Below are 26,299 nucleotides of genomic sequence, written 5' to 3' on the forward strand. Positions count from 1 at the left end.
GAACAAATCTAGAAATCAATCAAACTTTTAACCATAACAGAAAAATATATTGTTTTCAATCATAGTAAAATGCCCATCTCAATGTTTGATCATTCTAAATCTTTTGTTTTAATAGCTAATTGTTATGTTTTGTAAGAAGTATTTTTTGATATATTTTAAAAGTTTTTCTATTTTTGCGAATATTACAACAGCCCTTCAGAACCAGTACAGTGCAGTATAAATGGTCCTGCATCAAAGCAAATTATTGTGGCTGCTGGAATCTAAAACCAAAGAGAAAATGCTGGAAAATCTCAGCAGGTCTGGCAGGGGCTGTTTAGCACAGGGCTAAATCGCTGGCTTTGAAAGCAGGCCAGCAGCACGGTTCAATTCCCGTATCAGCCTCCCCGAACAGGTGCCGGAATGTGGCGACTAGGGGCTTTTCACAGTAACTTCATTTGAAGCCTACTTGTGACAATATGCGATTTTCGTTTCATTTAATCTGTAGGGAGAGAAAAGAGTTAACGTTTCGAGTCCAGGTGACTTTGTCAAAGGGTCATGCATACAAAAAAAAGACTGGAGTTAAGCAACACATTAATGATTAAACTTGGTGCTTCCATTTATACCAAGAACGATGGTGGACAGATAAGCTAGAGAATGGAGGAAAAGAGGATAAAGACATGATACCATGGTAAAACGATGCACACCTTCACATGTAGTGATCACAAAATAAAATATAGCATAAGATTTTTGCACCCCGTTTGGGCATGCACCAAACCTCCCTCATCTCTAATTATACCAGAGGCACCAGTAACAAGTTACAATGTCTTTTTATTGGATATGAGGCCTGCCTATTCCGCTGCAGGGGCCAGTTATGGATTCTTTAACCCCAAAATGAACATACGGAAAAAAATCTGCAGAGACATTAATTCTAAGAGGATATTTTCCATATAACCACAAGATGCAGTTCATCCCCAAAATCTGGCATAATACAGTGATCGTTATTCCACATACATATAGTAAGAAGTCTTACACACCAGGTTAAAGTCCAGCAGGTTTGTTTTGAATCACTAGTTTCGGAGCGCAGTTCTTTCCCCAGGTGAATGAAGAGGTGGGTTCCAGAAACACACATATAGACAAAGTCAATGATGCAAGACGATACTTTGAATGCGAATCTTTGCAGGTAATTAAGTCTTTACAGGTCCAGACGGAGTGACTGGAGAGAGGGATAATCACAGGTGAAAGGTGTGAATTGTCTCAAGCCAGGACAGTTGGTAGGATTGCACAAGCCCGGGCCAGATGGTGGGGGGTGAATGTAATGTGACATGAATCCAAGGTCCCGGTTGACGCCGTACTCATGCGAGCGGAACTTGGCTATCAGTTTCTGCTCGCCAATTGTGCATCCTGAAGGTCGCCTTGGAGAATGCTTACCCAACGATCAGAGGCTGAATGCCCTTGACTGCTGAAGTGTTCCCCGTCTGGAAGGGAACATTCCTGCCTGGCGGTTTTCGCACAATGTCCGTTTATCCGTTGTCGCAGCGTCCGCAGGGTCTCGCCAATGTACCACGCCTCAGGCCATCCTTTCCTGCAGCATATGAGGTAGACAACGGCCCAGTTGCACAAATATGTACCGCATACCTGGTGGGTGGTGTTTTCACGTGTAATGTTGGTACCCATGTCGATCTGGTACGACTTGCAGAGGTGGCCATGGCAGGGTTGTGTGGTGTGGTTGCTGTTCTGAAGGCTGGGTAGTTTGCTGCAAACAATGGTCTGAGGTTGTGCGGTTGTATGAAGGCAAGTAATGGGGTTGTGGGGATGACCTTGGCAAGTTTGTCTTCATCGATGACGTGTTGTTTCTCCGCTCTAGGGAGGTACAGGATGACGAAGGGTTGGTTGTGTTTGTCTTCTGAGGCGGTTGGTGCGTTTTGTTGCTGTGGCGCGTTGGAACTGTCGATCGATTAGTCGAGTGCCATATCCCGTTTGTACGAAGGCATCTTTCAGCGTCTGTAGATGTCTGTTACGGTCCTCCTCTTCTGAGCATATCCTGTGTATATGGTTTATACATGCAGAGAGGACCAGAAAATAGTCATAGATTATCAAACATGGTCATCGTTGTCGGTGACTCCCTCTATACGGAAAATAAAAACATACCAAAAAGAGCAGGGGATCTCGGGATAATGGCATAAACACATGGCCAAACCTAACTCGGCCTTCCAGGAACTCCATGTAATCAAAGGATCTTTTGGGTGTGACATTTTAAACCAAGGTCTTTTTTGCCTGCTTGGGTGGATGTAAAAGATCCCATGGCATTACTTTGAAGGAGAGTGGGAGAGTTATCACCAGTGTCCTGGGTGATATTTATCCCCCTCAGCATCAGATTATCGGGTCACCATCACATTGTTTCCTGTGTGCAAATTGGCTGCTGTATTTCCAACTTAAAAGCACATAATCGCTACAAAATGTTTTGAGACATCTGGTGGCCAAGAAAAGCACAATATCAATGCCAATCTTTTTCCTGGATAAAGCTTGCAAGCTCATGTCCAAGCAGAGCTACGATCCTTCTGGCAAGATGTTCTCAGTTTTTATTGATTTAACAATATAGTTCAATATTTTTGCTTATTTAAGTCTCTCTACATCTAATTGCTTTAATTAGCAAAGTAATTTGAGCTAGATATAGAAAATGTATTCTGTTTGTTTCTATTGGCAGTCTATACTATTTGAATTTGCTAATATCCAGGTTTCTGAACTTCAGAATTCAATGTGAACTGTGACATATTTCATATCAATGTTCCACATTTTTTTCTATGTGGAATGGTGTCGTGGTTATGATGCTGGACACGGAGGTCATGAGTTCAATCTCAAGATGTCAAATGAAGTATAAATCTGGGCAAGAACCTAACACACGGACAAAGCCTACATATTGCTGTGAGAACCCAGCTTTCCAAAGTCCATGGGGTTGGAGTGCATTTCCGCCAAGGAATCGTGAGTTGCCACAGTCGTTGAGCAAGATATATGGATAGTTGAGGATGTCAGCTGCTTCAGATACTGCCAGAAAGGTGACCAACAACATTGGTTTCCAACGGAACAAATCTATTTTAAGACCAAATGCTCTGATATGGCAACAAACTCTAGATTATGATGGGTTACATTGATTTTTCAATCGAATCTCTTTAATATACAGTTCCTACAAGTATATTAATTCCTGCTACATTTGCCCTTTCATGGTTATATTGAAACTACAGCCCAACTGGTCAATGTTGGCATTCAACGCTGTACGCATGTCTGCTCCCGCCCACCCTCTTTATCTAACTCTATTAGCATAGCCTCTGATTCTTTCCCTATTGTGTTTATCAAACTTCCCTTTAAATACATCAATGCTATTTACCTCAAATACTTGCAGCAGATTTAACATTCTTATCATCCTTGGGTAAGCATTTCTTTGCATCACAGGAGATCTGCTAATACATTTTGTGCAAACTCCACACAGACAGGCATCCAAGGCCGGAATCGCACCTGGGTCCTTGGCGCTGTGAGGCAGCAGTGCGAACCACTGTGCCACCATGCCTTCCCCATTGATTAGGACTTGAGCGCAAGATTAGGCAACAGTAGTCAAGAAGGCATACGGCATGCTTGCCTTCATTGGCCGGGCATTGAGTATAAAAATTGGCAAGTCATGTTGCAGCTGTATAGAACCTTAGTTAGGCCACACTTGGAGTATAGTGTTCAATTCTGGCCGCCACACTACCAGAAGGATGTGGAGGCTTTAGAGAGGGTGCAGAAGAGATTGACCAGGATGTTGCCTGGTATGGAGGGCATTAGCTATGAGGAGAGGTTGAATAAACTTGTTTTCTCACTGGAACGAAGGAGCTTGAAGGCGGACCTGATAGAGGTCTACAAAATTGAGGGGCATAGACAGGGTAGATAGAGACTTTTTCCCAGGGTAGAGGACTCAATTACTAGGGGGCATAGGTTTAAGTTGCGAGGGACAAGATTTAGAGGAGTTGTACGATGTAAGTTTTTTTACACAGAGGGTAGTGGGTGCCTGGAACTCGCTGCCGGAGGAGGTGGTGGAAGCAGGGACGATAGTGACGTTTAAGGGGCATCTTGACAAATACATGAATAGGATGGGAATAGAGGGATACGGACACCGGAAGTGTAAAAGATTTTAGTTTAGACGGGCAGCATCGTCGGCGCAGGCTTGGAGGGCCGAAGGGCCTGTTCCTGTGCTGTACTTTGCTTTGTTCTTTGTTCTATTCTTTGCTGACAACCCAGTGCAGTACTGAGGGAGGACTACATTGTCAAGGTGCTTTTTGTGGATGAGACATTAAACCGAGGTCCTATCTGCTCCCTCGGGTGGATATATTTCAAGACTATTTTAAAGAGCAGGGCAGTTATCCCTGGTGTCACAGAGTTTTACAGTACGGAAAGAGGCCCTTCGGCCCTTCCTGGGAAATATATCTCCCTCCACCAACATCACTATAACAGATGATCTGGTCAGTATCACACTGCTGTTTGCTGTGCATAAATTGGCTGCAGCATTTCCTAAGTGACCACGCTTCTAAAATTACTCCATCAGTTGCAAAGCATTTTGGTCATTAAGCGGGACATCTAAATGTAAGTCACCTTTTTAGGAGGCATTAGAGTTACCGGATGCCTTTGTTACCTCTGCAGTTAATTATTCCGATTCAGTCCTTGCCAGTCTTCCATCTTCTACCCTCCACAAACCTGAGATGATTCAAAACTGCCGAATGTGTCTGCAGTCACCACAAGTTCCACTCACCCATCTCCCCGGCGCTGGTCCACTGATACTTTTGGCTCATTGTCATCAAGATTTACTGAGCAAAAAGAGATCCTTCGGCCCATTTTGTCGCACCCGCTGTCGAGCAGCTATCTTTTTAAAAAATAAATTTACTGTACCCAATTCATTTTTTCCAATTAAGGGGCAAATTAGTGTGGCCAGTCCACCTAGCCTGCACATCTTTGGGTTGTGGGGGCGAAACCCATGCATACAAGGGGAGAACGTGCAAACTCCACACGGACAGCGACCAGAATCAAACCTGGGACCTCGGCGCCGTGAGGCTGCAGGGCTCACCCACTGCGCCACCGTGCTGCCCCAGCACCTACCTGTTCTAATCCCATTTTCCAGCACTTGGGCTGTAGCCTTGTATGCTATGGCGTTTTAAGCATTTATCTCAATGCTTCTTAAATGTGGTGAAGGTTCCCACCTCTATCACCATTTCAGGCAGTGAGTTCCTCCAGATTGCCATCACTCCCTGGTGAAAAAGGTTTTCCTCACATCCCCTCTCAATCTCCTGCCCTTACCTCAAATCTATGCCCCTGGTTATTGACCTCTACTAAGGGAAAAGGTGTGTTTCTACCACCCTATCTTCTATGACCCTCAGAATTTTGCGCACATCGATCTTGGCCCCCTTTCAACCTTCTCTTATCCAAGGAAAACAACTCGGCCTAGCCACCACTCTCCGTAGCTGAATCACTTCAGCCCAGGCAACATGCTGGTGAATTGCCACTGCACCCACTCTGGTGCAATCACATCCTTCCTACAGCGTGACTCCTGTATAAATGATGCCTCAATTTTAAAATTCTCATCCTTGTTTTCAAATCAGTCCATCTCTTTGCTGCCTCCCTACCGATACTCTCTTTTGGCCCTACAATCCAGTGAATCTCTGTGCTCTGCCTCATCTGAGCTCTTGAGCATTCCTGCTTTAATCCCTCTCTCATTGGTGGCTGCCTTCCGCTACCTGGGTCCAGTGTAAAGCCTTGTCCCGTAACACTCCTGCAAAGCCACTTGAATCTTACTGTGTTATAGGTGCTATATAAATGCAAGCTGTTGTCGATCAAGTGGTCAGTTTAATTCTGAACCGAGAGATCCTACTGGACGGCAATTTTATCCTGGAGCCATTCTTGTGAATCCTTTCTGTACCCTCTAATATCTTCCCACTCTTCCTAAAGTGTGCCGCCCAGAATAGACTGCAGTTCTCCCGTTGAGACTGAGCCAGTTGTCTATGCATATAATTAATCAGGTGCAATTTGAACACCGAGCACAGAAACAATTTGAACATCTGAGCCCTGTGCTATATGCCACACTGAATCTAATGACTGTCGTAGAGACTTCACTGTCCCAAAAAATGTTTCCACTTTCCTTTGATAAATTCTTAAACTTCTCAAAGAGAGAGATATCTGGGGTTTGCCACTTTTCTACTAATTGCCAGTGACATAAAGTGTGCCGCCCAGAATAGACTGCAGTTCTCCCGTTGAGACTGAGCCAGTGGTCTATACATGACATCTATTCAAAGGGGAGGTATTCAAAATCATGGGGTCTGGACAGAGTCGGTTCCCATTGGTGGATGGATTGAGAACTGGAGGGCAGCGCTTTAAGGTAATTGGGATGTCAAATTCCTCTATTCTGCTTTTTAATACCCCTCTGAAGACTTACTGCTGTTGAGATTTTCCTGTAGGCCGAGTCTCATGGAGTACTGAGTTGGGCAGAGATGGTCCTAGCTAACCTCTGCCCATTCTTTTGTTCAATCAGGTGTTGGGATGGACAATAAGTTCCCATCGTCAATAAACAGGAGATTCATTTAAATATGGAAATGGGTGTGCCAGTGTCATAAAGGAATGCACAGAATGGATATTAGTGCGTGTAGGATGCTCTGTATAAACCGTGCAGTTCATGCAAAAGTCGTGGTAATAAAATATGCCCACTGTACTGTTACTGCTACCAATGGTTTTCTCAAGCTCTTCTGTAGAGTAAGGTCAATGGTGAGATGCCACTCAGTGAAAGGTGCTCTATGCTCACCCACTGGTCGATTCACATTATCAGTCAGGTGCATGTATCTCACTTTGTTTGTAATTAGTGTTTATAGAGGTTTCTGTGACCCAGTGACATCACTAAGTTCTATGAATGTCCAGTCAACTAATGGGTGTTCATTTCCTCAGAAGACGAGGAGCGGCATGGTGGCACAGTGGTTAGCACTGCTGCCTCACAGCGTCAGGGACCGGGTTCAGTTCCGGCCTTGGGTGACTGCCTGTGTGGATTTTGCACTTTCTCCCCTTGTCTGCGATGGAATCCTCCGGGTGTTCCGGTTTCCTCTTACAGTCCAGAGATGTGCAGGTTAGGTGGATTAACCATGCTAAATTGCCCCTTAGTGTCTAAAGATGTGCAGGTTAGGTGAGGTTACTGGGTTACGGGGATAGGGTGGAGGTGTGGGCTTAAGAAGGGTGCTCTTTCCAAAGGCTGGTGCAGACTCGATGGGCCAAATGGCTTCCTTCTGCACTGGAGGGATTCTATGAAAATCACTTTGATTGCAAAAGGAATGTTTGAAGGTTAGGTGGGGTTACAGGGATAGGATGGGGGAGTGGGCCTATGTAGGGTGCTCTTTCAGAGGGTCGGTGGAGACTTGATGGGCCTCCGTCTGCACTGTAGGGATTCAATGGATTCAAAGTCCATACAGTTAACAAAAGAGATACTTTTGTTATCCACTTGATTTTGAGAAAGACCTTTGCAATGAAAGGACAGTGAAATTTACTGTCTATATTTTAGGAGCACAATATTAGTCATAAGGAAGGGAAGAAGAGTAATTTATGGTTACCTAATGGTTCTATCAAATATAACATTCAAAAATCACCCACAGTTACATTTTCCAGCAAGAATCAGTAAACAACCATTGGATTGGGAAATGTGCCTACTACCTTTCCCCCTATCACCCTATCACCACCCCTCCCCACACACACACACACTTTGATTGATTCAAATGCTCAAACGTCGATAATGATGTCCAATTATTAACTTGGTTGAAACTAAACAAACTCAACGTAGCCAAGTTATGAAATACTGTTCTCTGGTTATCAGCAGATGGTCAATGCAGACAAAATGGGCAAATGGGCCTCTTTCTACGCTGTAAAATTCTATCCATGACTAGCAAACCAGTCATTCGGGCATCCCCATTAAGGGGCTAAACATATATTACAGTAGAGTTATGTTAATCATAACCTCAGATAATGATACAGCACAAAGAACACCATTCCGTCCTCATTGAGCTTATTTAATCAACCCCACTCCCATGTTCCTTCCACAAGCCCTATACTTTAAAAAAATTAATTCATGGGATGTGGGCATTGCTGTTAAGACCAGCATTTATTCACCATTTTTAGTAGCCCTGGAGCAGGTAATGGTGAGCTGCCTTTCTTGAACCTCTACATTCTGTGTAATATTCCCCCTTCAAGTACTTTTCCAATTATTTTTTGAATGTTTCTATTGAATCTGCTTCCACCACTTTTTCAGACATTGCATTCCAAATCACAATGGCTCACTATATGTATATATATTTTGAAATCCACATCTCGCCTCTGGTTCCTTTGTCAATCACGTTAAATCTGTCTCTTCTGATTACTGATCCTTCTGCCTCTAGAAACACTTTCTCCTTTATTGAGATAAGGATTTTCTTTGAGAGCTGAAGCAAAGTCTTCATGATTAACTTTTTTCTAAAATTTAGAGTATCCAATTATTTTTTTTCCAATTAGGGGCAAGTTATCTAACCTGCACATCTTTGGGTTGTGGGAGCGAGACCCACGCAGACATGGGGAGTTGGTGATTAACATATTCTGCCACATTTAATGCACTAATGGCACCCTGTAGTGCTCAATGGTGTGTGTCTTTTTCCTTTACTCATATATTTGGTTGAAACACTTGGAGCAACATTATTGAAATCTTGTTCATGGTAGTAAAATGAAGATTGCTGCATTATGACTCGTGCTCTTTTGAAAGCCTATGTTCCTAACACCCTAAACACATGGATCCATCTCTTCGGGATTACCAAATGCTGAACATAATATGCTGGCAGACACTCACTCTCCTGAGAAGGGCTGTTTGCCCAGTAGCGACTCGACCACATTGTAAGCAGAAACATCTTGGCTCTCAGCCTTGTGCCTATGGGAGGCTCCAAGATTCGTAATGATGTGGTCCTTTGTACTACATGGCACAAGATCGCTCCAAGAAATTTGAGAATGTTAGTGTGCTGTGAAAAACTGATGTGCGTTCATTCAGCGTTGCAGGGTCAATTAATTTGTAGTTTGTTAACTCAACACAATCTTTGCGAGACGTGGTAATTGAATGAATAAAATGTATACAATTTCTTAAATTAATAAATGCTGCATGTCCAAGGAGTAAAATACACTTTTGGACTTTGGCTGAGTGTCGTAACTTCCCTTTCAATAATCTAAAGGAGCATTCATCATTCTTGTTCTGTAAAGAACACAATAAGAACACCCAAAGATAAAAGGATATTGTTGAACAGCATGTTAGGCTGGGAGAACTTTCATGCTGCCAATATCCATGGTGCTTTCTTTCGTGGGATGTGGGTGGCGCTGGCAAGGTTAGCATTTGTTGCCCATCCCTTATTGCATTTGAAGTGTGGATAAGTCAGGATAGTGGGTGACTTGGGAGAGGAGCACCACCACCTGGAAGTTCACCTCCAAGTCACTCGCCATCATGACTTGGAAATATAGCGTCGTTCCTTCACTGTTGCTGCGTCAGAATCGTGGAACTCCCTCCCTAGTAGCACAGTTGGCGTACCTACATCACGTGGACTGCAGCGGTTCAAGAAGGCAGCTCACCACCACCTTCTCAAGGGCAATTAGGACTAGGCAACAAATGCTGGTCGAGCCAGCGAAGCCCACATCCCGTAAAAAAAATGTGAAGAGTCAAGCACCTTGCAGCGGGTCTGGAATCGCATGTCGGCCAGACCAGGTAAAGGTGGCAGATTTTCTTCCCTAAAGGGCATTAATGAACCAGATGTGTTTTTACAGCCAGCGATGATAGTTTCAGGGTCACCATTTCGGAGACTAGCTTTAATATTTCAAATTTTTATTAATTGAGTTTAAATTCTGTGGATTGCAAGTCCAGTGATATCACCACTATGCCATCGCCTCCATATCCATGCAACACGTCAGTGTGTAAACCAAGCTACACCAATGGATTGTGGGGGAGGGGAATCACAAGCCCAATTGGTCTACTGTTGGGATACATTTCAAAATTGTACATCTTTTTTAGTATGAACGGCTGAGAATAAAAAAGAATGACTTGCATTTATGCATTTCACTTTTTAAAAATAAACTTAGAATACCCAATTCACTTTTTTCCAATTATGGGGCAATTTAGCGTGGCCAATGCACCTACCCTGCACATCTTTGGGTTGTGGGAGCGAAACACACGCAAACATGGGGAGAATGTGCAAACTCCACACGGGATAGTGACCCAGAGCCGGGATATAACCTGGGACCTCGGTGCCGTGAGGCAGAAGTGCTAACCACGGTGCCACCGTGCGGCCCACTTATGCCTTTCACAACAACAGGACTATACCAAAGTACTTTATAATTGTAAGGATCCACGTTGCAGACTTCTTTAGAAACGCAAAGGTATTAATGAACAAGAAAACTGTACAGAGACCAGCGGTACCCTCCCCCACCACCCTGGTCCCTACATGTCTTCGACAAATCTTTTGCCTAAGGGAGGACTCCACCCCCCTGGGGTGGCTACCCACACTCATCCCAATTGGTCCCTCAAGACAGGTGACCCTCTTCTGTGGTGTTGCCCTTAAAGGGGAAATCACCACATCAATCAATTAAGTGTTTTGAAATTCTGTAATTTAGAAAATTTGCCAGTCAATTTGCACAGCGAGCGCACACAAACAGCAATCTGATAATGACCATTGTCTTTGTCATTTTGGTTGAAGAATTGATATTGGCCAGCATTAACTTCCCTTTGAACTAACGCCATGGGCCCTTTTACACCCAGAATGGAATGGTGTCCATTTAACATTTCACCCAAACAATAGCAGCTCCAACAGTGCAGCACTTCCTCAGTTCTACCCTGGAGAATAAGCCTTGATTTTTGTGGTCAAGTATTGAACTCCCAACCTTCTGACTCAGAGCAAAAGAGTATTGCCCACTGAGTCACAATTGGCACCATCCAAATGGAAGGGGGAGGCAAAATAATTAATTTTATATTGTCCTTAAATTATATTATAGAATCTGAAACCACACAGCCAAGATTGAATGAACATTGTGTAAGCTACATTCATATTTTGGGGGCACTTCACTTGACCGCCAGCTGAGCTTTCCTCTTTCAAGACATCCAGTACCTCACCAAAACCACTTCCCTCCAACTCTGTTGCACTGCCAAAATCCACCCTGCCTTTGCTGGGACTGCAGTTTGTCACTTCTAAGCTTGATTCCTTAAGTGTTCTGCGGGTCAAGCCTCCTGGGTCCCACAATTGAAGGCCTTCTTCTCCACAATAGCTTGCACCACCTTCAGCTCACTGACTTACTGTATCCTAACAAATAAAATCCCAGCATTCAAATTCCTCCCTGGCCCCTGTGATCTCCTCCTCCTGTACTCCCTGCATGCATTTTTCAATCGCCTGGCATCAATTTACTCATTCCCTGCTCTAACACGAGTGATTGATCTTTCAGCTGCTACATCTCCACCTCTAGAATTTCCTCCAAAATTCTCGTTATCTTTAGCACTCTTCTCTTTAACTGTGTTTTCACACTAACTTTCTTCTTCAGGTGTTAAGTGATTCTTTTAAAGGACACTGAGGTAACAGGAATGCATCTTTAGATTGAGGTTTAATTCTTGCCCCAGACTCCACAGCATCATTTTATTTTTAAAGGATGCGTTAAGGTACCCAGCACTGTTTGCCTTTGTGCTAACTGGGTTGGTTCAGACGCTATGTTTCAATTGTTTGAAGTGGGCATCGCCCACACCCCCGCCACTCTAGTCTCTGATATTTTATAGATTTTGGAGAGGTGATGGCATTAATGGTAATCTCACCGGCCTGGTAATCCGGAGGTCCAGCCTAATGCCTTTGGGGCATGGGGCCAAACCCTACCACATCAACTGGTGAAATTTGCATGCAATTAATAAATCTGGAATGCAAAGTTGGTCTCAGTAATGGTGAGCATGAAACTATCATCATTTGTGGTAAATTGTAGTCTGGTTAACTATTGCCCTTTTTAGGAAGGAAATCTGCCAGCCTTTACCTGGGTTGGTCTACATTTGAGACCGGACCCAAAGCAATGTGATTGACTCTTAACTGCCCTCTGAAATTTTTATAAAATTCTTTTACCAGACATGGGTGTCGCTGGTTGGGCTAACAGTTTCATTACCTATCCCTAATTGCCCTTGAGAAGGTGACGATGAGTTGCCTTCTTGAAGCACTGCAATCCATGTGATGTAGGTACATCCACAGTGCTGTTAGGGCCTAACCAGGACAAAGAACAATACAGCAGAGGAACAGGCCCTTCGGCCCTCCAAGCCTGCGCCGATCACGTGTCCTATCTAGACCAACCTCCTGTATCCTTCTATACCCCGCCTGTTTATGTGCCTCTCTAGATAAGTCTTAGCGGTCGCTAACGTATCTGCCTCAACCACCTCACTTGGCAGTGCATTCCAGGCTACCACCACCTTCTGTGTAAAAGACTTCCGCCACACATCTCCACTGAACCTTTCCCCCCTTACCTTGAACCTGTGCTCCCTTGTAATTTTCAATTCCGGCCCTGGGAAAAAGCCTCCCAACTGTTTACCCTATCTACACCCCTAATAATTTTATAAACTTCTATCAGGTCGCCCCTCAGCCTCCGTCTCTCTCGGGAGAACAATCCCAGTTTATTCGATCTCTCCACATAGCTAATACCCTCCATACCAGGCAACATCCTGGTAAACCTTTTCTGTACTCTCTCCAAAGCCTCCACCTCCTTCTGGTAGTGCGGTGACCAGAATTGGACACCGTATTCCAAATGTGGCCTAACCAGCGTTCTATATAATTGTGACCTAATTTTCGAGCTTTTGTACTCGATAGCCCGTCCTACGAAGGCAAGCTACTCAGTTCAAAGGCAATCAGGGATTGGCAACAAATGCTGGCTTTGCCAGAGATGCCCTCGACCCCTAAAATAAAGAAAACATTGTTTTAAAATCACCTAGAAATAGGGGCGGCGCGATGGCGCAGTGGTTAGCACTGCTGCCTCACAGCACCGAGGACCCAGGTTCGATCCCGGTCCTGGGTCACTGTCCATGTGGAGTTTGCACATTCTCCCCGTGTCTGCGTGGGTTTCGCCCCCACAACAAAGCTGTGCTGGGTAGATGGATTGGCCACGCTAAATTGCCACTTAATTGGAAAAACAATGAATTAGGTACTCTAAATTTATATTTTAAAAAATCACTTAGAAATGGTTTGGATGTGTTCAGTGAGATAAAATCTGCTGAAATTTTGAATATTCTTTCAGCAATATCACTTCAGATAACCGGGGGTTAGGAGGGTGGGGTGGAGTTAAACATCCTTTTGCAGTAATAGAAAATTAGATGTTTTGTTCATTCGATTACTTAAATTTGTTTTAAATGTTGCAATGCAATTATCACTCATGCCAAGCTGGGCAATTCCATATTGAATATATGTTCCACAGAAGCACATGAGGGGCGTCATTCTCCGACCCCCCACCGGGTTGGAGAATCGCTGGGGGGTGCCGTGAATCCCGCACCCGCCGGTTGCCGAAGTCTCCGGTACCGGGGGCGCGATTCTCCACTCCCACGCCGGTTGGGAGAATCGCCTGGACCGCCAATATTTCCGGGGACGCCGGTCCGACGCCCTCCCGCGATTCTCCCAAGTGGCGGGAACAGGCCGGTCGGGTTTCGGGCCGCAGGCCGGAGAATCGCCGGAGATACCCAAAATGCCGATTCTCCGGCACCCCCGCAATTCTGAGCCCCGTATGGGCCGAGCTGCCAGGCCAAAACGGCGGGTTCCCCCCGGCGCCGTCCACACCTGGTCGCTACAGTCGTGGGCGGTGTGTGAACGTGGGGGGGCGGCCTCTGGGGGGGCGAGGGAGGATCCTGCACCGGGGGGTACCTTGAATGTGGGTGGCCCGCGATCGGTGCCCATCGATCGTCGGGCCGTCCTCTCTGAAGGAGGACCTCCTTCCTTCCGCGGCCCCGCAAGATCCGTCTCCCATCTTCTTGCGGGGCGGATTTGGACAGGACGGCAACCACGTTATGCGGCGTCGGCCGCGTCATCTATTCGGCGCCGCTTTTACGCTGGCGACAAGGCCTGGCGCGGCCAGATGCGGTAGATGACGCGGCCCCGATACTGGCCCATTGTCAGGGCCTGAATCGGTTGGGACTGGGGCCGTTCCGCGCCGTCGTGAACCTCGACGGCGTTCACGACGGCGCGGCCACTTCGGCGTGGGGGTGGAGAATCGCGCCCCGGATATTCGGCGGGGGTGGGAATCGGGCCGCGCCGGTTGGCGGGCCCCCCCCACTGGATTCTCCGGCCCCGATGGGCCGAAGTCCTGCCGATAAATTGCCTGTCCCGCCGGCGTGGATTAAACCACCTTTTGAACGGCGGGACAAGGCGGCGTGGGCGGGCTCCGGGGTCCTGGGGGGGGGGTGCGGGGCAATCTGGCCCCGGGGGGTGCCCCCACGGTGGCCTGGCCCGCGATCGGGGCCCACCGATCCGTGGGCGGGCCTATGTCGTGGGGGCACTCTTTCCCTTCCGCTTCCGCCAGTCTCCACCATGGCGGAGGCGGAAGAGACTCCCTCTACTGCGCATGCGTGGGAAACTGTCAGCGGCCGCTGACGCTCACGTGCATGAGCCGCCCGGAGATGTAATTTCCGCGCCAGCTGGCGGGGCACCAAAGGCCTTTTCCGCCAGCTGGCGGGGCGGAAATCCCTCCGGTGTCGGCCTAGCCCCTCAATGTTGGGGCTCGGCCCCCAAAGATGCGGAGCATTCCGCACCTTTGGGGCGGCGCGATGCCCGTCTGATTGGCGCCGGTTTGGGCGCCAGTCGGCGGACATCGCGCCGTTTCGGGAGAATTTCACCCGATGTCTTCATTCAGTAATAGACACTTAAGCTTAAGCTATTTTCCACTAATTAGAAATATGTTTCACTCCGTGAATTTAATGTCACAGAAGCAGCAACCTGAAACAAATTGGCAACGGGCAGAATTTTTACCAGAAAATGGCAGTGTCAGGTTCAGACGGAAAACCTATGTGGGCCAGGTTTCATCTTCCCACACTTTGCCTTTTTTTTTAAGGGGACGTGCTTTATGCCATAATTGTGAGGGGCGGCGCCTAAACACGCCAGCAAGCCTGACATCACAGAGATCGGGGCAAAGTGTAATTAAAGACCCCCCTCAAGGATATCAGGACTCCCTCTCCACCACCATTGATAGCCTGTTGCCATCGCCGCACCACACCCCCCCAACTGTCACCCAATAACAGTCTCCCCGAACAGGGGCCGGAATGTGGCGACTAGGGGCTTTTCACAGTAACTTCATTTGAAGCCTACTTGTGACAATAAGCGATTTTCATTTTCATTTCATTTCATTCATTTCATATAGATCGCCAGAATTGGGGCCATCCCAATGGATCACCCTATATGCGTCGCCCTTTCAGACCCTGCCCTCTTATGGCCATGCCCAATTATTCAGGTCTCCCCTGGAAGTACCAAGCTGGCAGGGACAGGGGCCAGGGCACTGCTCCGTTATGTCTCTGACCACCCATGGCCTACAATGGCCTCCAAGTCCCCTGGCATGGTCATCACGCCTGTCTCCATTTAGGGAAGCCAGTGGTGAGCCCTGGCTTCATGATTTGTGTGTCCTCCGGCACCACGTCACGGGGCGGCTAGGAACATAGCACGTTCCCGGAAGCAAAAACAGAAAATGCTGGATAATCTCAGCAGGTCTGACAACATCTGTGGAGAGAGACTAGAGCTAACCTTTCAAGTCTGGGTGACTTTCTCAAAACTAGAGAGAACTGGAGATAGGATGATATTCATACTGTTTTGCAGGGGACGGTGCGTGGGGGTGGATTAGAGGGCCAGCAATAGGTGCAGGCTAGAGAGAGATTGACAATGATATTGTGGACAAAAAGAAAGGGGAATGTAAGTGACAGTGATCATGACTAAGAAGAGTGCTGATAGTGGCACATCAAGGTTGGTTCAGATTACAACAGATTAACTGCCGGGGACACATAAACATATGAAATAGGAGCAGGAGCCGACCATTTGGCCCCTCGAACCTGCTCCACTATTCTATAAGATAATGATTGATCTGTTTGCGTTTCGAGTTCCACATTCCCATCTACTCCCGATAACCTTTGATTCCTGTGCCCAACAAGAATCCATCTACCTCCACCTAAAAAATATTCAGTGATAGGGCTGCACGGTGGCGCAGTGGTTAGCACTGCTGCCTCACGGCGCCGAGATCCCAGGTTCGATCCCGACCTCGGGTCACTTTCCGTGTGGAGTTTGCACATTCTCCCCCTGTCTGCGTGGGTCTCACCCTCACAACCCAAAGATGTGCAGGGTGGGTGAATTGGCCACGCTAACCTGCCCCTTAATTGGAAAAAATTAATTGGATGCTCTAAATTTATAAAAAAATAGAAAAAAAAATATTCAGTGATCCCGCTTCCACCACCTTCTGAGACAGAGTTACAAAGTCTTCTAAGAGAAAAAATTCTCCTAATTTCTTTCCTATAAGGGCGACTCCTAATGTTAAAACAGTGGCCACGAGTTCAGGACACACCCCAAGAGGAAACATCCCTTTCAATGTCCACCTTGTCCAGACCATTCAGGTTGTTATATGCTTCAATTAAGTTGCCCCTCGCTCTTCTGGATGCAAGTCATCTAAACATATTTATTTGTGGTGATCAGAATACTAGATGAATGAACTGTAAGATATGTCCCTTCTCAGATATCACATCAGTGTTGAGACAAAGGGGAGTCACTGCTGCTTCACAGCGCCAGGGTCCCGGGTTTGATGCTGACATTGGGTGTCTGTGTGGAGTTTGCACATTCTCCCTATGTCTGTGTGGGTTTCCTCCGGGTGCTCCGGTTTCCTAAGTCCAAACATGTGCAGGTTAGGTGGATTGGCCATGCTAAATTGCCCCTTAGTGTCATGATCAATGCACAGGGGTTACTGGGATGGGGTGGGGGAGTGGGCCTAGGCAGAGTGCTCTTTCAGTGGGTCGGTGCAGACTCAATGGATTGAATGGCATTCTTCTGCACTATGTAGATATTCTTTGAATGAACGCTATTGTCCAGAGCCAATTAAATGCTGAAATGATCTGTGCTCGACGGCCGTCCTCCTCATTGTCATCGACAGTCCCTCGAAACAAGATTGCGACTCCCTGGCTTCATGATTTGTGTGTCCTCCGGTGATTCAGCAGGCCAATCTTGGAGCCACAGGTTTTGTGTTGTTTCCTGAGGAAAGTGGGGGGGGGGGGTCTCAAGCCTGGGTTCTGGTCTGTCTCCTGCTTGCATCACTTCACGGTAGCACAGTGGTTAGCACTGTTGCTTCACCGCACCAGGGTCCCGGGTTCGATTCCCGCTTGGGTCACTGTCTGTGCGGAGTTTGCATGTTCTTCCCGTGTCTGCGTGGGTTTCTTCTGGGTGCTCCGGTTTCCTCCCACTAGTCCCGAAAGACGTGTTTGTTGGTGAATTGGACATTCCGCATTCTCCCTCTGTGTACCCGAACAGGCGCCAGAATGTGGCGACTAGGGGCTTTTCACAGTAACTTCATTGCAATGTTAATGTAAGCCTACTCGTGACAATAACAAAGATATTTATTATTCTCCGCAGCAGACTTTATGTGCTCAGTTTCCGACTGTGTTGTGGCTTGTTGGATGAGGTTCTGCCACGTGGCACCATTTGCGGCAGGTTTCTCTCACATTCCAATTTGTCTGCCTTTGTATGAGGCGCTCAGAGCATCCTTGGAACGTTTTCTCTGACCTCCTCGAGATCAGGTGGCACCTTTAAGCTATGAAAAGGGGATCTCCTTCAGAAGCTGATTGTTTGCCATGTGGATGTAGTGTCCTGAACGGTGGGGCTGGTTTCACATGATCATGGTTGTGATACTGGAGGAATTGCTTTCAGTGAGGATACTGGAGTTTGTTCGCCTTTCATCGTGTATGACTTTGAGTATCCTGCAGAGACACTGATGGTAGAAATTCTCCAGTGCCTGGTGGGTTTGAGAACTTGGCTAAATGGGCAATACAATTGACGTCGCTACTTTATCAAGGAGTGAAGTTCCTCATGCAAGGTGCAGCCAATCTTCAACACAAAGCTGAAAGACGGATCAGAAGTCAGCCGTCGTCACTCTCAGGCTTCTAGACCAGTTTGAGTTTGGAATAGAGAGAATGTGCTTCCTAAAATTAATGCCAATTCGCACAGGGACTGCTAGCCTGTAACTGCAGTCCGTAACTGGTAGTTACATATTTTGAATTTACGAGGAACAATATAAAGAGATGTATTTAAATTACACATCTGCATTCCATTCATATTTCACTTAAAATAAACCGTTTTGTTAGTCCATGATTAGCCTCATCACATCAGTCTAAACTTTGAAAAGATAGGAAAGCCTCATGACAGCAAGGCTGAGATGACAGTATCTAGTACAGTACGCAAAAAGGTTCTTATTGATATGCTCCTGGGTCACAGTAGCAGATGTGAGTTCTACCTGTGGCAGCAACCAATGATGGTTCGGCCAATTGAATATCTGGTGCAGACTTGAAATTTGTAACAGTTGTTAGATTTAAGTATCATTATTTTAAGATTCAGAGTGAAAAAGGCCCTTAAACAATGTGAGTTTGGTTCTATCATTTGCTTGGGCCATCTTGTTTGGAGTCACACAAATAAATTTCAGCACTGTTGCACAAACTTATCCAATGTGATGACTTTTAGAACATATTCAATTTTAAATGATAAAGAACTTGCACGCAGCTTAAATATAAATTAACAGTCTTTATAATCCATCTGCACTGTGTCTAGCTAGTAACTTAAATGACAGAAGGGGTTGAGTGCTAGGAATACAGCACAAGCACAATTTAAAGCACTTGATTTATTCCATTCTTTCCCCTACTTACAGGAAGCCTTGGTGATGTCATGTGTCCTTTCTCTCAGTTTCTCCATGGCCAGCTGACTCAAGTTTGAAAAGAAGATGTAATAATAATCTTTATTAGTGTCACAATTACATTAACACTGCAATGAAGTTACTGTGAAAACTGAGTCTTTGCGATATATTGTTAGTGCCAATAGTGCACTGCACCAGTGGATGACTTAGAACATAGAACATAGTACTGTACAGCACAGTACTGACCCTTCGGCCCAAGATGTTGTGCCGAACTAGTCTGAAACTAAGATCAAATCAACCTACTCCCAATCATTCTAGTGCACTCCATGTGCCTATCCAATAACCGCTTGAAAGTTCCTAAAGTGTCCGACTCCACTACCATAGCTGGGAGTACGTTCCATGCCCCAACAACTCTCTGAGTAAAGAACCTACCTCTGACATCCCTCCTATATCTTCCACCATGAACCTTATAGTTATGCCCCCTTGTAACAGCTACATCCACCTGAGGAAAAAGTCGCTGAACGTCCACTCTACCTATCCCCCTCATCATCTTATACACCTCAATTAAGTCACCTCTCATCCTTCTTCGCTTCAATGAGAAAAGCCCTAGCTCCCTCAACTTTTCCTCATAAGACCTACCCTCCAATCCAGGCAGCATGCTGGTGAATCTCCTTTGCACCCTTTCAAATGCTTCCACATCCTTCCGATAATGAGGTGACCAGAACTGCACACAATACTCCAAATGTGGTCTAACCAAGGTCTTGTACAGTTGCAGCATAACCTCACGGCTCTGAAACTCAATCCCCCTGTTAATAAATGCTAACACACTATAGGCTTTCTTCACAGCTCTATCCATTTGGGTGGCAACTTTCCGAGACCTATGGACATGAACTCAAAAATCTCTCTCCTCCTCCACATTCTTCAGAACCCTGCCGTTAACCCTGTAAACCGCATTCAAATTTGTCCTACCAAAATGAATCACCTCACACTTATCACGGTTAAACTCCATCTGCCACTTTTCAGCCCAGCTCTGCATCCTATCAATATCTCTTTGCAGCCTACAACAGCCCTCCACATTATCCACTACTCCACCAATCTTTGTGTCATCAGCAAATTTACTAACCCAACCTTCAACTCCATCATCCAAGTCATTGATAAAAATCACAAATAGCAGAGGACCCAGCACTGATCCCTGTGGTACACTGCTGGTGACTGGGCTCCAGGATGAAAATTTACCATCTACCACCACCCTCTGTCTTCTATGTGATAGCCAGTTACTGATCCAATCGGCCAAATATCCCTCTATGCCATGCCTCCTTACTTTCTTCATGAGCCGACCATGGGGCACCTTATCAAATGCCTTACTAAAATCCACGTATACGACATCAACTGCTCTACCTTCATCTATGTACTTAGTTACCTCCTCAAAGAATACAATCAACCTTGTGAGGCAAGACTTACTCCTCACAAATCCGTGCTGACTATCCTGGATTAAGCTGTATCTTTCCAAATGATCATAAATCCTATCCCTCAGGACCCTTTCCAATAATTTACCTATGACTGAAGTGAGACTAACCGGCCTATAATTCCCAGGATTAAACCTATTCCCTTTCTTGAACAAGGGGACAGCATTCACCTCTCGCTAGTCTTCTGGCACTATTCCTGTAGACAGTGAGGACATAAAGATCAAAGTCAAAGGCTCTGCAATCTCATCCCTCGCCTCCCAAAGAATCCTAGGATATATCCCTTCAGGCCCAGGGCACTCAGGCTTCTCAAACATTCTAACACATCTTCCTTCCGAATATCTACCTCCTCCAGCCAACTAGCCTGTATCGCACTATCCTCCTCAACAACATGACCCCTCTCCTTTGTGAACAATGAAGAAAAGTATTCATTTAGGGCCTTTCCTATATCTTCAGACTCCATGCACACGTTCCCACTACTGTTCTTGACCGGCCCTAACTTCACCTTGGTCATTCTTTTATTCCTCACATAAGTGTAGAAAGCCTTGGGGCTTTCCTTGATCCTACCCGCCAAGGACTTCTCATGCCACCTCCTAGCTCTCCTAAGCCCTTTCTCGAGCTCCTTCCTAGCTATCTTGTATCCCTTAAGTGCCCTAACTGAACCTTGTTTTCTCATCCTTACATAAGCCCCCTTCTTCCTCTTGACAAGACAGTCAACCTCTTTTGTAAACCATGGTTCCCTCACTCGACCATTTCCTCCCTGCCTGACAGGGACATACATATCAAGGACACGCAGTATTTGCTCCTTTAACAAGCTCCACATCTCAATTGTGCCTATCCCTCACAGGTCCTGTTTCCATCTTATGCTCCCCAATTCTTGCCTAATCGCATTGTAATTACCCTTCCCCCAGTTATAAACCTTGCCCTGCCGTATGTTCCTATCCCTCTCCATTGCTATAGTGAAAGTCACCGAATTGTGGTCATTACCTCCAAAGTGCTCTCCCAGAACCAAATCTAACACTTGGCCCGGTTCATTACCCAGTACCAAATCCAATGTGGCCCCGCCTCTGTTCGGTCTATCCACATATTGTGTGAGGAAACCCTCCTGCACACACTGGATAAAAACAGCCCCATCCAAACTATTTGAATTATAGTGGTTCCAATCAATATTTGGAAAGTTAAAGCCACCCATGACAACTACCCTGTGACCTCCACACCTATCCATAATCTGTTTTGCAATTTCTTCCTCCACATCTCTATTACTATTTGGGGGCCTATAGAAAACTCCTAACAACATGACCGCTCCTTTCCTATTTCTAACTTCAGCCCACACTACCTCAGTAGACAAATCCTCCTCAAACTGCCTTTCTGCAGCCATTATACTATCCTTGATTAACAATGCTACTCCTCCACCTCTTTTACCACCTGTTCTAATCTTACTGAAACATCTAAACCCCGGAACCTCCAACAACCATTCCTGCCCCTGTTCTATCCACATCTCTGTAATGGTCACAGCATCGTAGTCCCAGGTACCAATCCATGCTTCAAGCTCACCAACCTTATTCCTGATGCTTCTCGCATTGAAGTAGACACACTTCAAACCACCTTCATGCGTGCAGGTCCACTCTTGTGACCTTTGTACCTTCGTCAGTTCTGCACTACCCTCAACTTCCTGAACTCCAGCAACGCTATCTCCTGGACTACAAATCAGTTTCCCATTCCGCTGCCAAATTAGTTTAAACTCCCCCCCGAAGAGCTGTAGCAAATTTCCCTCCCAGGATATTGGTGCCCCTCTGGTCCAGGTGTAATCTGTCCTGTTTTTACAGGTCCCACCTTCCCCAGAATGTGCTCCAATTATCCAAGTAACTGAAACCCTCCCTCCTACACCATCCCTGTAGCCACGAGTTTAACTGCACTCTCTCCCTGTTCCTCACCTCGCCCAGCAAGTGGCACTGGCAGCAAACCAGAGATGACAACACGGTCTTGAATCATCAAAACTTGACAGTGAATGATACAAACATCACATTGTATCTGATGGTGCTGAAGGCAATGTGAACACAGAATGTCATGTAGATGACTTGCATAAACTACATTTCCAACCTTATCTGAAGCCCGTAGTGTTTTGTAAACTTATCCGAACCATTCTTATTATTCTATATTTATATTTAAGTTCAGGCTTCTAATCTAGACAACAATTGCCAATTTTATACAACGCCTTTAAACTAAGGGACTTCCTAGGAATCTTATAATGCAAACATTAACACTGAGCCACAGAAGGCAATATTAGACCAACATTTGTATTCTTCCTTCATGCGATGTGAGCATTGTTGGCAAGCCCAGCTTTTGTTGCTTTGAGTAGCTTGCCACACCATTTCAGAGGGCAGTCAAGAGTCAACCACATTAATCAGACGGTTGGAGTCACATGTAGGCCACACCAGCACTTAAAGGGCATTAGGAAACCGGATAGGTTGTTCAGCGACAATTCATTATGGTCACCATTACTGAGAGTAGCTTTTCAATTCCATATTATTAATTGAATTTGTGGGCAGCAAATTAGCACAAGTGGCTAGCACTGTGGCTTCACAGCGCCAGGGTCCCAGGTTTGATTCCCCGCTGGGTCACTGTCTGTGCGGAGTCGGCACGTTCTCTCCGTGTCGGCATGGGTTTCTTCCGGGTGCTCCGGTTTCCTCCCACAGTCCAAAGACGTGCAGGTTAGGTAGATTGGCCGTGATAAATTGCCCTTAGTGACCAAAAAGGTTAGGAGGGGTTTCTGGGATAGGGTGGAAGTGAGGGCTTAAGTGGGTCGGTGCAGACTCGATGAGCCGATTGGCCTCTTTCTGCACTGTATGTTCGATGTTCTATGAATTTAAATTCCACCAGCTGGAATTTGAACCCATGTCCCCAGAGCATTGACCTGTGCCTCAGGCTGACAGGTCTAGTGATATTACCACTATGCTACCCCAGTATAGACATGCAAAGGCTGATTTGATGGGGACTATTGCTTTTGGGAAAAATAGATGTGTGAGATTTGTAACACACAACTAGTTTATTTTTCTCACCCAGATTCTATAACTCATTTACCTTACATGTTATTCATACTAAATAAGTGGTGTTACAAGCTCTTCCATCATCTGCTGTGTTGAAATTAACTGATGACCTTGGGCGGGATTGTCTCTGACCGCCCTGGGTCAGAGAATCGGCAATCGCGCCGATATTTCACGCGACACCGGTCCGATGCCGTCCCACCATTCTCCCACCCGGCGTGCACGGCCTCATCGTGAACGGCGCCGCGCCGCCCAGAGAATCGGCCGAGGGGGCAAGTCCCGCGATTCTCCGGTGTCCCGTGGATTCTGCAGTCCAGATGGGCCGAAGTACCGATGGCTTGACCCCAGGTCACGCCGGCGCCGTTCACACCTGCAAATAAAAATAGTCAGCCAGTCGTGCTGACGGGCACGGACGGGGCTGCGGGCGAGAGGAGGGGGGGCCTCCATGTTCAGGGGGGAGCTGGGCCTCTATGTTGGTGGGGCGGGGCCTCCATGTTCGGAGGGGGGGACTGGGCCTTTATGTTGGCGAGGCGGGCCCTCCATGTACGAGAGGGGGGGGCTGGGCCCCTATGTTGGTGGGGCGGGGCCTCCATGTTCGGAGGGGGGGCTGGGCCTCTATGTTGGCAGGGTGGGTCCTCCATGTATGGGAGGGGGGGGCTGGCCCCTATGTTGGTGGGGTGGGGCCTTTATGTTCGGGGGGGCGGGCCTCTATGTTGGCAGGGCGGGGCCTCTATGTTTGGGGCTGGGGTGAGGGTGTGTGCTGGGGGGGTGGTGTAGGGGGGGGGTGTAGGCAGGCAGGGGACTCTCACTTGCTGGTGCGCCTCCGATCTGGCAAGAGGCAACCTCCGGGTCCCCGCCTCCGCCAACGAGGTGCAGTGCCCTCTGCTTGTGTACTGTGAGGGAGTGCAATACAGGTGAGCCCCCTCCAGTTCTCGCACACTCCCTGTGGTTGTGGGCGGTCTTCTCCTAGGGGGGGATGCAGCAAAGCATCAGAGTTAGTCGGTACACAGCATCCCGTGCAGATGTCGCCTATATGATGGCATGGGAGTACTGGGCACCCAGCCACGGCGGCTCTCAGGGGTGTGCACCCCATGAGGGTCAAGTGGGGGGTTTGGTACCCCTTCTGGGGGGGTTACTGCCACATGTGTGGCTGGTAGTGGTTGGTTGATGCCAGGGTCGCAGTCTCGGTGTACTCACCCTGGCTGCCCTCGTCAGGTCATGCATCTTCTTGCGGCACTGCTCGGCAGTCCATGGGGTGTGCCCCACCGCGCTTACCGCAAAGCCCACCTCACGCCAGTTCCTCCGGACTGTGCTGGCAGGGTGCCGGTGGCCACGTCTACGGCACAGGATCGCCCTCCTCTTTTCGACCGCGTCCAGCAGCGTCTCTAGGTCATGGTCACGGAACCTCGGGGCGGCAGGGCGGGGGGCGGCCATCTTGCCGGTCTCGGGACTTTGCGGCGCTCGCGCACGTTTTAGGTGACCTGGCGCCGCGTCGTCGGGCGAATGACACTGGTATGGCGCCACACACCCCCATGCGTCTCGTCGCGCCCGTGCTGGCCCCTTTTGCGGGCCAGAATTAGTCGTCGGGTCGGGCTGTTGACGCTGTCGTAAAACGCGCCGGCGTTTACGATGGCGCGGACACTTTGCTGCGGGATGTGAGAATCCCGTCCCATGTGTCTTTTCAGAACACAATCTTTCTCAAGACCTGAAAATTGTGGAATTCCTTACCCGCCCAACTCTTTCTGCACCTACAGGTCACCGGTTACTGAAACAGAAGCTTGGCTTCATTGACCATTAACACCGGATTTAAATTGTCTTCTGCTTTCTTCTCCCTCCCTTGCACCCCCAGAACCAAGTTTTTGCTGTTCTGTACCCCATGACAAAGATCGTTCCCCCCCACCCCAAAAAAAAGCACAAAGGATTCATTGATTCACTCAATGTGAACAGATCAAGGAGGCAAGAAAAGGGAATGTCAAGGATGGGGCAGAGAATGCTACACATGTTCCGTTTGTCCACCTGCAAAAAAGAAAAATAGGGAAAATTGTCCAATAAACGCAAAATATTGGAAATCTGAAATAAAAACAGAAAATGCTGAGAAGGTTAGCAGGTCTGGCAGCATCTGCGGAGAGAGGGAACCGGGAGTCTCCAGTCACTGTGACATTCTTCCACAGAAGACAGGAGGGCAAGGGCCCTCTGCCAGACACAAACACAGCCCAGTGTTTCCATAACGCTGTCCAATGTGCAACCAGGAAATGGAAACGTGTTGAGTTTGAGGAAAAGGGGAGAGTGAGTCAGCATTTTCCCCTCTCTCTCTCTGAAATTGGTCAATTGCACCTCCACCATCTTCCAATCCCCACCAGGTTGGACGTGAACTGTGGGGGGGGGGGGGGGGGGGGTTGTCTGTAAAAATTGGACAATTATCCCTCTCTGCATATTTTAAACCGCCTCTCCCTCTGGCGGGCTGGAGTTCGAATACACGGCTACTCCTGCACGTACACACGCTAAACTTGGCCCGCAGTCCTTGACTCACTGGCTGAACGCGAGTGCGTACGAAGCACGGGGTTGAATGAGGTGAGCGAGAAGGTTGAGACATCTCTGTCTCTCTCTATCTGTCTGTTGTTTCCGCAGAGGTTGTTCGCTCTCTCTCCCCCCCCCCCCCCCCCGCTGGATGTGAACGTGCCAGGCTGCACGATTCCCCCGGCGGGCGGTGCAAAGTCCTCTTGTGCTTGGCTTCACCCACACTCCAGAGGCACCAGCGCAGAAATTCCAGCACATTCGGAAGTTCGACCCCGTCCACAGCCCGCATTTTAAAAGGTTTCACGGGGGGGGGGGGGGGGGGGGGCGCGTGGACAACCCCATGTATCGTCAATATGGCCCATTGGGAGCGTCAATTGAACA

The 26,299-nt window shown here is 47.4% G+C and overlaps 2 long non-coding RNA genes across 3 annotated transcripts in view; one reads left to right on the plus strand and one right to left on the minus strand.

Annotated features, from left to right (window-relative positions):
• Nucleotides 1–790: 790 nt before the first annotated feature.
• Nucleotides 791–26,020, minus strand: LOC140430397 (uncharacterized). The gene is made up of 2 exons (XR_011949411.1): nucleotides 25,898–26,020; nucleotides 791–2,020 (listed from the first exon to the last, which is right to left on the minus strand). It is a non-coding gene; the product is annotated as an uncharacterized lncRNA (long non-coding RNA).
• LOC140430396 (uncharacterized) overlaps nucleotides 25,856–26,299 on the plus strand; it is a 30,904-nt gene continuing 30,460 nt past the window's right edge. For both annotated transcript variants that reach the window (XR_011949409.1, XR_011949410.1), the window contains exon 1: nucleotides 25,856–25,972. This is a non-coding gene — a long non-coding RNA (uncharacterized lncRNA). The remainder of the gene's footprint in view (nucleotides 25,973–26,299) is intronic.

This window comes from Scyliorhinus torazame, chromosome 10 (genome assembly GCF_047496885.1).
Source record: "Scyliorhinus torazame isolate Kashiwa2021f chromosome 10, sScyTor2.1, whole genome shotgun sequence".
In the NCBI taxonomy this organism is placed as follows: domain Eukaryota; kingdom Metazoa; phylum Chordata; class Chondrichthyes; order Carcharhiniformes; family Scyliorhinidae; genus Scyliorhinus; species Scyliorhinus torazame.